The sequence below is a fragment of the Bos indicus x Bos taurus genome, chromosome 4, assembly GCF_003369695.1.
Source record: "Bos indicus x Bos taurus breed Angus x Brahman F1 hybrid chromosome 4, Bos_hybrid_MaternalHap_v2.0, whole genome shotgun sequence".
Taxonomy (NCBI): Eukaryota; Metazoa; Chordata; class Mammalia; order Artiodactyla; family Bovidae; genus Bos; species Bos indicus x Bos taurus.
Window position 1 is genome coordinate 53,843,144 of NC_040079.1, and position 13,059 is coordinate 53,856,202.

Sequence of the window (13,059 nt, forward strand, 5' to 3'; positions counted from 1 at the left end):
CCCACATATCCCAGAGAGATAAATTTAAATATTTTTTTGTTGATCTTAAAGAAAAAAACTCATAAGAGTTCCAAACATGTATGTTTCACAAGCCCACCTACGTTAACATTCAGGTCTCATGGTTCTCACATTTTCCCCCCACAACTAGTCTCCTGCTCTTTGACACATTTTTTTCCTTGCATTTTTGCATTTTATTGTCCTTTACCTTCAAGTTGTGAAATGCAAGCCTTCCAGAGATTCTCAACGGGACTCCACACAATACCCTTCCCTTTTTTAACCTGACTGAGCAAAACACAGTACATTCTAACATTCTAAACAAGAAAAGCAAGAGATTCTTATCAAAAGGAATTTGAAGGAACAAAAATGAGTGATTAGCTACTATTCCACTAAAAGTATGCTGACTGATTAGACTCTAATTCAGCTTTTTCTATTGTTATCAATTCTATGACTCACTTAAGGATCCAAAGTTTTAGAAAATTAGTTCCCTTAAGGATACCAGTTAATGATGTTAAATGTATATTTAAACTAGTGGTTGAAAGTGAAAGTGTAGTAGCTCAGGGTCTGACTCTTTGAGACCCCATGGAATGTAGCCTATCAGGCTCCTCCGTCCATGGGATTTTTCCAGGCAAGAGTGCTGGAGTGGATTGCCATTTCCTTTGCCAGGGGATCTTCCCGACCCAGGAATCGAACCCCGGTCTCCCACATTGCAGGCAGACGCTTTATTGTCTGAGCCACCAGGGAAGCCCAAACTAGTGGTTAGTAATACCTTTTTAAGTTTCTGGCATGTGTTCTTTGAAGTAAGTGAGAATACTGTAAAACAACATTCTATCCTTAAATCTTCAATTTCCAATTTCTTTCTGGAATCTGCAAAGTCAAAAAAAAAAAAAAAGAGAGAGAAAGAAAGGTTTCTTTGAAAACCCTCTTGTGCTGCATGGTGCACAAATAAATGAATAAAATTGGAGAAAGTAATTTTTAATACAGGACTCTAGGATCTCAGAGTACTCTTCATTACCTTCTTCCTTTGGGATACTATTTTCCAAATCTTAGACATTCAGGCACGACAGTCACATTTTTTGGCCATAATTGAGTCTCAAAAGCAAAGTATGTACTTAACTTTTTCCTTTAAATTGACTTTATTTTACAACTCTAGCGGACTAATTTTAAAGGAAACTTTATATTACCATTATAACCAAAACACTCACTTACAATAAATAAAAAAGTAACACAAAAATAAATTCACTAAAGAATAAAACCGTGCTATTGAATTCCAGCTTAACAATGTTGCCCAGAAAGGCTCTTGGTCTGAGGCTTGTTTTCTCTTAGAAGCATTTGAGAGGTGTTAAAGACACAGTCACACAAGAATGATACTTTCTCCTTGAGATCATGGTAAATCAGAGAGCTGGAAAGGGAGCTGCCTTGTCACTTGGTGAATCAGGGTCTTTTCACACCATGATGCTGGGAAAGATTGAAGGTAGGAGGAGAAGGGGACGACAGAGGATGAGATAGCTGGATGGCATCAACTGACTCAATGGACATGAGTTTGAGTAAACTCCAGGAGCTGGCGATGGACAGGGAGGCCTAGCATGCTGCAGTCCACGGGGTTGCAAAGAGCCGGACATGACTGAGCAACGGAACTGAGCTCCATTCTTCTCAAGGCTTGGAATGGGTGTTACACAAGGGCCTTCATTCCTTCGCTCCCAGTCCTCATACATCTTCACTGTGGGTCTCATTTCACTCCTGGCTTCTAACTCTTCCAAGCCTGTGATTCCCACAAAACCACTGACGTGCCTTCCCAGCCCTTTCCCAGAGTATCACCCATAGCCATCACTACCTCTTACTGCCTAAGGCGGAAACTTAAGGAAAACCTGATTTATGGCCACCTAAGCAAAGCAACAAATTACACATCAGCCAGCTGGCAAGGAGACTAGCTTGAAATTTAACCAGATTTGCAAAGATCTCTCAACTCAGCAGGAATTTAACAAGGTGTGGATGGTGAAAGAGGCAACAAAGAAATCTGATCCTGCCCTATTAGAATCCAAGGGTAGACCAAATCTAAATCATGGAACACTCCAGAGAAATGCAGTTCATGGACATTTGGTTACGAGAAATTCTGATGCCAGAAGATTGTGAACCGGCTTTTCAGATTAGAGTTTTCTCAGAAAGTCAGTGAGGTGGGGGTTAAAGAAGTAAGGTCACTATAATCCTATAAACTCAGAAACAAAGTAACTACAGGACCTAGTGGTTTAGCCTGAATTCCTTTCAACAATTAGATTCAATTTTCATGCTTGAAAAGATCAGAAAGTAAGACACAAAAATGGTTTTAATAGTATGGTGAGGCAAGAACTCTCATACCAGGAATGTAAATTGATGTAAACCTTCTGGAAACACATTTGAAATACATATCAAGAGCCTGTGATATGTTTCAGTTTAGTAACTTCTTATTCTAGCTCTCAGCCTTCTAAAAAGGTTCAGAGGTTCTGACAGTTTTGTGGGTGTTTTTTTAAAACAGGGGGCTTCCACTGCCAGTTCTGATAGTGTAGCTTGCTGTTCCCACAGAGGCCAGCTACAGGTGAATGGATGAGCAGATTGGGGTGCTACATACAGTAGTGTATTATTGAAAAATAAATATGAATGAAATATTGATATGACATGAATGAGTATCAGAGATGTTATGCTGAGAGAAACAAGACTCAAAAGAGTACGGAGTGTATGATTTCATTCATATGATTCTAGAAATCTGAACTAGAAATCAGAGCAGTGGTTTCCTGGGTAGGGGGAATAGAAGTGAGAAATTGAATGCAAAGAGGAATAAGAGAAATTCCTGGGGTGATAGAAGTGTCCTTTATCTTGCAGTGCCACAAATTCATGTATATCTCACTGACAGGTGTCAATCTTTTTACCTTTTCATACTGTTCATGGGGGGGCAAGAATACTGAAGTGGTTTGCTATTCCCTTCTCCAGCAGACCATGTTTTGTCCGGCCCTGACTAGGAGGGACATGCCCTTCAGCTGCTCCACGTAGCTGGAGGACATGCCCGGTGCTCTGGTTGTCCCATTGATGGTCTTTGTTGAGGGTGAAAAACCATCATTGGCCATTGGGTGGCAGTCAATGTGCCAGCTGGGGGCTAGAGAAGTAAAATGGATGAGAATGGGCAAATTTAATTCAAATGACCATTATATCTGCTACTGTGGGCAAGAATCCCTTGGAATGGAGTAGCCCTCACAGTCAACAGAAGAGTCTTAAATACAGTACTTGGATGCAATCTCAAAAATGCCAGAATGATCTCGGTTCATTTCCAAGGCAAACCATTTGGTATCACAGTAATATAATCTATGCCCCAACCACCGATGCCAAGAAGCTAAAGTTGAACGGTTCTATGAAGACCTACAAGACCTTTCAGAATTAACACCAAAAGAATATGTCCTTTCATCATAGGAGACTGGAATGCAAAAGTAGGAAGTCAAGAGATACCTGGAGTAACAGCCAAGTTTGGCCTTGGAGTACAAAATGAACAAGGCAAAGGCTAACAAAGTTGTGCCAAGAGAACACACTGGTCATAGAAAACACTCTCTTCTGACAACACAAGAGATGACTCTACACATGGACAACACCAGATGGTCAAAAAGTCAGATTGATTACATTCTTTGTAGCTGAAGATGGAGAATCTCTATACAGTCAGCAAAAACAAGTCCAGGAGCTGACTGTGGCTCAGATCATCAGCTTCTTATTGCAAAATTCAGGCTCAAATTGAAGAAAGTTGGGCAAACCACCAGACCATTCAGGTATGACCTAAATCAAATCCCTTATGATTATAAAGTGGAGGTGATGAACAGAGTCAAGGGACTAGATCTGGTAGACAGAGTGCCTGAAAAACTATGGATGGAGGTTTGTAACACTGTACAGGAGGTGGTGACCAAAACCATCCCAAAGGAAAAGAAATGCAAGAAGGCAAAAGTGGCTGTCTGAGGATCCCATACAAATAGCTGAGAAAAGAAGAGAAGCAAAAGGCAAAGGAGAAAAGGAAAGATATACCCAAATGAATGCAGAGTCCCAGAAAACAGCAAGGAGAGACAGGAAAGCCTTCTTCAGTGAAAAATGCAAAGAAATAGACAAAAACAATAGAATGGGAAAGACTAGAACTCTCTTCAAGAGAATCGGAGATACCAAGGGAACATTTCATGCAAAGATGGGCTCAATAAAGGACAGAAACGGCAATGACATAACAGAAGCAGAAGATATTAAGAAGAAGCGGCAAGAATACACAGTTCAGTTCAGTCGCTCAGTCATGTCTGACTCTGCGACCCCAAGGACCACAGCACGCCAGGCCTCCCTGTCCATCACCAACTCCCAGAGTCCACCCAAACTCATGTCCATTGAGTTGGTGATACCATCCAACCATCTCATCCTCTGTCGTCCCCTTCTCCTCCTGCCCTCAATCTTTCCCAGGATCAGGGTCTTTTCAAATGAGCGGTTCTTCACATCAAGTGGCCAAAGTATTGGAGTTTCAGCTTCAACATCAGTCCTTCCAATGAACATTCAGGACTGATCTCCTTTAGGATGGACTGGTTGGATCTCCTTGCAGTCCAAGGGACTCTCAAAAGTCTTCTCCAATACTGCAGTTCAAAAGCATCAATTCTTTGGTGCTCAGCTTTCTTTATAGTCCAACTCTCACATCCATAAATGACCACTGGAAAAACCATAGCCTTGACTAGACAGACCTTTGTTAACAAAGTAATGTCTCTGTTTTTTAATATGCTGTCTAGGTTGGTCCTCGGAGAAGGCAATGGCACCCCACTCCAGTACTCTTGCCTGGAAAATCCCATGGATGGAGGAGTCTGGTAGGCTGCAGTCCACGGGGTCGCTAAGAGTTGGACATGATTGAGCGACTTCACTTTCATGCATTGGAGAAGGAAATGGCAACCCACTCCAGTGTTCTTCCCTGGAGAATCCCAGGGACTGGGGAGCCTGGTGGGCTGCTGTCTATGGGGTCGCACAGAGTCGGACACGACTCAAGTGACTTAGCAGCAGCAGCAGCAGCAGCAGGTTGTTCCTAACTTTCCTTCCAAGGAGTAAGCATCTTTTAATTTCATGGCTGCAATCACAATCTGCAGTGATTCTGGAGCCCCCAAAAATAAAGTCAACCACTGTTTCCCCATCGATTTGCCATGAAGTGAATACATTCTATTTGCCAGAATACACAGAAGAACTGAAAAAAAGAGTCTTAATGACCCAGATAACCATGATGGTGTGTGGTCAGTCATCTACAGCCAGACATCCTGGAATGTGAAGTTAAGTGGACCTTAGGAAGCATTTCTACGAACAAAACTAGTGGAGGTGATGAAATTCCAGCTGAGCTATTTAAAATCCTAAAAGATGATGCTGTGAAAGTGCTACACTCAATATGTCAGCAAATTTGGAAAACTCAGCAGTGGCCACAGGATTGGAAAAGGTCAGTTTTCATTCCAATCCCAAAGAAAGGCAATGCCAAAGAATTGTGCAAGAAACTACAGCACAGTTGCATTCATTTCACATGCTAGTAAGATTAGACTCAAAATCCTTCAAGCTAGGCTTCTGCAGTACATGAACTTAGAACTTCCAGATGTACAAGCTGGATTTATACAGGCAGGGGAACTAGAGATCAAATTGCCAACATCCACTGGATCAAAGAAAAAGCAAAGGAATCCCACCCCACCCCCCGCCCGCAAAAAAAAAACCCCATCTACTTCTGCTTCATTGACTATATTAAAGCCTTTGACTGTGTGGGTCACAACAAACTGTGGAAAATTCTTCGATAGATAGGAATACCAGATCACCTTATCTGCCTCCTGAGAAATCTGTATGCAGGTCAAGAAGCAAGTTAGAATTGGACATGAAACAATGGATTGGTTCAAAATTGGGAAAGGTGTACGTCAAGGGTGTATATTGTCACCCTGCTTATTTAATGCATATGTAGAGTACACCATGCAAAATGCTGGGCTGGATGAGGCTCAAGATTGCCAGGAGAAATATCAATAACCTCAGATATAAAGATGACACCACCCTAATAGCAGAAAGTGAAGAGGAACTCAAGAGCCTCTTGATGAAGGTGAAAGAGGAGAGTGAAAAAGCTGCCTTAAAACTCAAACATTCAAAAAACTAAGATCATGGCATCTCGTCCCATCACTTCATGGCAAATAGATTGGGGAAAAATATGGAAACAGTGAAAGATTTCATTTTCTTGGGATCCAAAATCACTGTGGACAGTCACTGCAGCCACGAAATTAAAAGACACTTGCTTCTTGGAAGAAAAGCTATGACAAACCTAGACAGAGTATTAAAAAGCCAAGACATTACTTTGCCAACAAAGGTTCATATAGTCAAAGCTATGGTGTTTCCAGTAGTCATGTATGGATGTGAGAGTTGGACCATAAATAAGGCTGAGCACCAAAGAATTGATGCTTTTGAACTTCGGTGTAAGATAAGACTCTTGAGAGTCCCTTAGACTGCAAGATCAAACCAATCAATCCTAAAGGCAATCAGTCCTGAATGTTCATTGGAAGGACTGATGCTGAAGCTGAAACTTCAATACTTTGACCACCTGATGGGAAGAAATGACTCATTGGAGAAGACCCTGATAATGGAAAAGACTGAAGGCAGGAGGAAAAGGGGAGGACAGAGGATGAGATGGTTGGATGGCAACACCGACTCGATGGTCTTGAGTTTGAGTAACTCTGGGTGATAGTGAAGGACAAGGGAGCCTGTGGTGCTGCAGTCCATGGGGTTGCAAAAAATCAGACATGACTTAGCAACTGAACAACAGCACATATATATGAATGTATGTATCACTATGCATAGATGTGTATTTATATGCATATTTCACATATGTGTTGGACTAGAAAATGGCAACCCACTCCAGTGGGTAGGTTGGAAAATTTCATGGACAGAAGAGCCTGGCAGGCTACAGTCCATGGGATTGCAAAGAGTCAGACATGACTAAGCATGCACACACATCACATGTGTATGCATATGCAACATGTGTGTATTATATTATGCATGCACACATATATACCATTAATATCATTAGTATTAGTCACTCAGTTATGTCCAACTCTTTGTGACCCCATGGGCTGTAGCCCGTCAGGCCCCCGTGTCCATGGATTTCTCCAGGCAAGAGTACTGGAGTGGATTGCCATTCCCTTCTCCAGGGGATACCCAGGGATTATATATGCACATATGATTTGTCAAAAGTCTACCTGTACACTTAAAATCTGTGAATGTTACCGTATGAAATAATACTTCACTGAAGTTTATTTTCTTTAAAGTCAAAATATATTTCCAGATAAATAAAAACTGAAAGAGCTTGTGGCCAGTGTAGCTCAGTAGCCAGTACTGAATAGCTTTTTAGGTAAAAGAAAAATGATTTTAAACTCAAACAAAATGAGAGTAACAGAAAATTTTAATACGTGGTTAAATATAAATGTGTATTGACTGAACAAAACAATCCTATTTTCTGGGGTTTAAAATATATGTAGAATTAACATTTAAACAAGGGAAACGCTGTAAGATGGCTGAGTGGGAAAGACCCTGAACTTGCCTCCTCTTACAGGCACACAAAATCACAACCATGTGCCGAACAACCATTGTTGAAAATGACTAGAAGCTACCAGAAAATTTCTTCTACAACTAGAGATATAAAGATGGAAGCACAGAGAGGTAGGCAGGAGGGGCAGAGTTGCCGTATAGTCAAGTCTCACATCCCCAGTGGGCGATCCACAAACAGAGAATAATTAGGACTGCATGGTTTTCCCAAAGGGGTGAGAGATCCGAGCCCCATGTCAGGGTCCCCAACCTGGGAGTCCTACACAGGAAGATAAGCCCCCAGGAACATCTAGCTTTGAAGGCCAGTGGGGCTTATTTTTGAGAGTCAAATAGGGCTGCAAGAAAGAGAGACCTCACTTTTAAAGGGCACATACAAAATCTCACATGCTCTAGAACCCAGGGCAGAAGCAGTGACCTGAATGGCACCTTGGTCAAACCTACCTGCTATTCCTGGAGAGTCTCCCGGAGTGGCAGAAGGCAATTATAGCTCGCACTGGGAACACAGACACTGGTAACAGCCATTCTGGGGGGCTCTTTTACCCCATGGACATGGATGCTGGCAAGTGTCATTCTGGAATCCTCCCTTTAGCTTATCAGCACCAGGCCCCAGCCCCACATGGGGCTATAGGCACTGAGTGGTTTGCAGGGACCAGTGCCATGACAGCTCAGGCCAAGCAACTAACTAGGTATGGACACAGCCCCACCTACCAGCAGAGAGGCTGCTCTAACACCCTTAGATCCACAACTGTCTCTGGACACAGCCCTGCCCAGCAGAGGGCCCAGAATCCAGCTTCATGCACCAGTACACAGGCAGTAGAACCAAGACCATCAGGGGCGTCCAGCCAGAGACCCTGGGACCCAGCTCTACCCAGAGTGGTCTGGAACCAGCCCCAGAATCCCCAAGGCACCAGCCCCACCCACCAGTAAGCCTGCTCTAGCCTTTCATCCAGCTCCACCCACCAGTAGGCAGACATGAGTCACAAGAAAACTACAGTCCTGCCATCTCCAGTCCTGGTCCACTCACTAGCTGTCCAGATCCTGCCCTGGGCCAGTTGGGCCCAGGACCTGCCCACTAGCAGGCCAATACAAGATTCAAGACATCCCAGACCTTGCAGTCAACTGTGTCAGGAACTGGCCCCACCCACCAGTGATCCGATACCTGCTCTGGGACTCTTCAACCTTGAAACCAGACTCCAGGGCACAGCTCTGCTCACTAGTGGATGAGCAATGGCCCCTGAGGTCTCCTGGATCCTAACTCCACCCATCAGGACCCCAGCACAAGTATAGACCCCTGGGGGTTCTGCAGCCAGCTGCCTCATGAACCAGTCCCGCCAATGAGTCGCTAGCAGCCTCTGCACAAGGCACGAACTGGCAACCAAAGAAACCAGGGGTCAACCAAGCTCACTAGACTACCCACATAGCGCACCACAACAGAAAGACCCATACATCCCTCATGGGGGAACCCCTAGAGCATATAACCCTGGTGGTGAAAGGGAAGTATCCTGGGACACAAAGGATGCCTATGAAAAGCATCTTCTTCAAGGTTGGGAAATGTAAACAACCCATCAGACACATAAAAATTAAAAAAGCAACTTAGACAAAATGAGGCAACAGAAGAACATGTTCCAAATTAAGAAACAAGATAAAACCCCAGAAAAAGAACTAAGTAGACAATCTACCTGAGAGTTCAACGTAGTGATCATAAGATGATCAAAGAACTTGGAAGAATCAATGCACAGAACAAGAATTTAGGAGTTTTTAACAAACAGAAAATATAAAAAATAATCAAAATGGCATGAAAAACGCAATAACTAAAATGAAATATACACTAGAAGAACCAACAATAGACTAAAGGATACAGAGGACTGGATCAACGAGCCAGAAGATAGTAGCAGAAATCACTGATGCTTAACATAAAGAAGAAAAAAGTATGAAAAGAATGAAGACCTCTGGGAAAACATCAAACACACTAATATTTGCATTGTAGGGGTCCCAGAAGGAGAAGAAAGAGAAAATAAGGCTGAAAACGGAATTGAAGGCATACTGACTGAAAACTTCCCTAACTTGGGAAAGGAAACAGACATCCAGGTCTAGGAAGTGCAAAGAATCCCAAACAGAATCAACCCAAAGGAAAAACACCAACACACCTTATAATTAAAATGGCAAAACGTTGATGATAAAGAGAGAATATTAAGAGCAGCAATGGAAAAAGCAACACATGTATATGGGAACTCCCATAAGGCTATCAGCTGCAGGTCAGAAGGGAATGGCACAACACATTTAAAATGAGGGGGAAAAACTTGCAACCAAGAATACTCTACCCAGAAAGTAATCAGGACAAGCCCTGTGCTGCTGGAAGGAAGCTGTGAAAGAGGAAAGTTTCCTGCACCATAGGAAGACCCTTCGCTGGTGGGGAGCTCTACAGGGACAGAAAGGGAGCCTCAGAGCCTTGAAGGAGAGTGCAGCAGCCAGCTGGCAGCAGCTGGAGCAGAGGGAGAACTGTACGGATGATCAGGGCCTCTGCCGTGAGTTCCTCAGTTTGAGACATGCATCTACTGGGGTGGGTGGGAGCTGGGTGCGTTCCCCAGGCTGAGACATGTGTCTTTCGGGGTGGGAGGGAGCTGGGTGCTGGAACTTGGGCTTCAGAGATCAGAACCAGGAAGAGGATTGGGGTAGGCTGTGTGTAAACAGCCTGGGCTGGGGCTGGATCTACTGAGCCTATGTGCCGGGGTCCAGCCCCGGCTGATCCAGGGTATTTGAAGCGGGGACGGCGTCGGTGAGGATCAGGATACAATAGCTTCAATTAGATATTAATTAAAGATGTAAAGAGTAATAGAATGAGGATAGCTCAGTAGGAAAATTCAGTGGAGAAAAGAGGCTGAGTAGCTTGGTTTACGTGGGAGACCAATAAAACTTCAAGACAAGAAGCCTGCACCACTTACGTAGGCCGCAGGCGTCCTTCTGTTCTCCTGAAGGAGAGGAGACACTGAGGCCTCCCTGGTGGGATCTTAGAAGCCCAGGCATAATTAGTAAGCATGGCGGGTTCTGCGCTCCAGATGGAGACTCAGCCAGAGTGAGAGAGAGAGCAACATGGGGAGACCAGTATTTCAAGAAACTGATCCCAATTCTTTATTTTCCATGGTCTAATTTTATACACTGAGATGTTATGCAAAAGTCACACGGGGTCAGCAGTCCTGACTTTTATCAAAGTCAGGTGCTTCATACAAATGTATACAGAGGTCTTAGGGGTGTTACATCATCTTCTGGCCAGGGGGCCTGCTGACAATTTATGACCCTCTCCTTGTGACAGCGGTCAGTCAACCAGGACACTTATTTCTCCAGGGGTGATTATTCTTAAAACAGACGCCACCCAAATAAAGTTACATTCCTATAGGGTGAGGGTGTAGTGGGTTTTAGTTAAGGAAAGAATTTACTTAGCCTAAGGTCTAACGTGATTAATATCAAAGGTTAATACTTATTTCTTCTATATATTCATTAATGTGTGTAAGGGCAGGGGATATGGAGACTTAGCAACAAACATTGGCTCAACAAATGAAAAACCCTTCACCAATACAATTTCTAATCAGCCCACTATACTTACACTAATAATTCTCTAACTTCTCTAAAGAACCTGTTTTAAGAAGGTTTAAGCATCTCATGCCTCTCACGGTTGGGAGGCTGTGAGCAATCACATGTGGCCAGACAAGCCTGTCAGGCAGGCTAGAGAACCTTCAGAGGAGTTTGTAGGTTAAAACACTCTTGTCACGCCCAGGAGTTTTTATTAACTGGAGCTCTAAGTTAACTCCTTCTCCGAAAGAGGTGGTGGGGGAGAGCCCCCCGTAAAGTCAGAGGTGTAGGTGGGAGCACAAAGTAGTAAAGTAGGCAGGCTCTGGTTATGGGGGTAGATGCTCGAGGATTTCCAGGGGGACTCCTGAGGCTCGATCCCGCCTTTGCGTATGTCGAGCCTCCTTCCTCATGACCTTTGCCATGGGCGGAGTGCCTCACTCTGGCCCCCAAAACCTATGGCTGGGGGTGTACACAGAGGAAGCCTGGGCCATCCTAAAAGCTAGTTGCCACTGTCTGGAAAGTGTGCAGTGGGAGGGGAGGGAGCTGAATTGTAGCCTTTTTTCCTGTGCATGAGCTCACAGGTGACAGGACGGTGACTTCCCAGGCTCTAGGAGCAGTCATGAGCTATCACCACTCCAGGAGTGGTCAGAACCACCACTGGACACCAGGCATGGTTGCAAGCTGCTACCATCCACCTTCACAGATTCCAGGAGTGGAGAATCCCAGGGACGGGGGAGCCTGGTGGGCTGCCGTCTATGGGGTCGCACAGAGTCAGACACAACTGAAGTGACTTAGCAACTTAGCAAGAATAGCTGCTGCTCCCATCACATTCTCTGGGGGCACACCTGAGCCACCACTGCTGCCAAGAACCCCCAAACAAAGCACTAGACACCACATCTGCACACCCTCTACCAAGGGGATAATACACACACACTAAGAAAATAGATGACAGGCACCCATACTAAAACACAACCCTCGCACCAAATATATTAAACCCACACAAGTTACACAGGGATGTCTCCACATAGAAACAGTCCTCCCAGATCGCAGTAGATAATTGTTTCTCCTAAACTCACAGAGTAAGAGAAATAAAAGCAAAATGAAGAAGCAAAGGAATCCAGGTAGAAAACCAAGAGCATTCCCCTGAAAGGACAAACAATAAAGCAGGCCTCTTCAGTCTAATAGACACTGATTTCAAAAAGGAGACAATGAAAATATGAAGGGATTAAGAAAGGCTATCAACAACAATGCAGAGTACTGTAACAAGGGACTAGTAACCATGAAGAGGAACCAAGAAAAATTACATAAATCAACTGCAGGGAATTCCCCTGGTGGTCCAGTGGTTAGGGTTTGGCCTAGTTCAGTTCCTGGTTGGGGAACTGAGATCCCACAAGCCACATAGTGTGATCAAAAAAGAATAAGGAAAACTCATTTGCAGAGATGAAAGCTGCATAGAGACAATGAATAGCACATTGAATAATGCAGAAAGATAAGTAAGTGACCTGGAAGATAGAATAATGGAAATCACTCTATCAGGACAGCAGACAGAAAGCCAAATGAAAGAAAAAAAAAATCTATATAAGAGACTATGGGATAATGTAAAGCATGCCAATCTATGCATGATAGGGATTCCAGAAGGGAAAGAAAGAGAAAAGGGGGTCAAAAATGTATTTGAAAAATTATGGCTGAAAACTTCCCAGTCCTAAAGAAGGAAACAGATATCCAGGTACAGGAAGCACAAAGGGTCCCCAACAAGATAAACAGGCTTACACCAAGACATAATAAAAAGGGACAAAATTAAAGAGAGGATTCTAAAGGCAGCAAAAGAAAAACGAAGTTAATTACAAGAGAACCCCCAATAAGGCTAACGGATGATTTTTCTACAGAAGCAATTGCAGGCCAGAAAGGAGTGGC

At 43.7% G+C, this 13,059-nt stretch overlaps 1 protein-coding gene across 4 annotated transcripts in view; it reads right to left on the reverse strand.

Annotated features, from left to right (window-relative positions):
- The window catches only part of NOD1 (nucleotide binding oligomerization domain containing 1), an 89,794-nt gene that overhangs the window by 38,258 nt on the left and 38,477 nt on the right, over window positions 1-13,059 (reverse strand). For 3 of the 4 annotated variants that reach the window (XM_027539448.1, XM_027539447.1, XM_027539445.1), the window contains exon 2: window positions 767-864. The exons of the other annotated variant lie outside the window; for it this stretch is intronic. The gene's annotated coding sequence lies outside the window, so the exon portion shown is untranslated. The remainder of the gene's footprint in view (window positions 1-766; window positions 865-13,059) is intronic. 4 annotated transcript variants of the gene reach the window in all.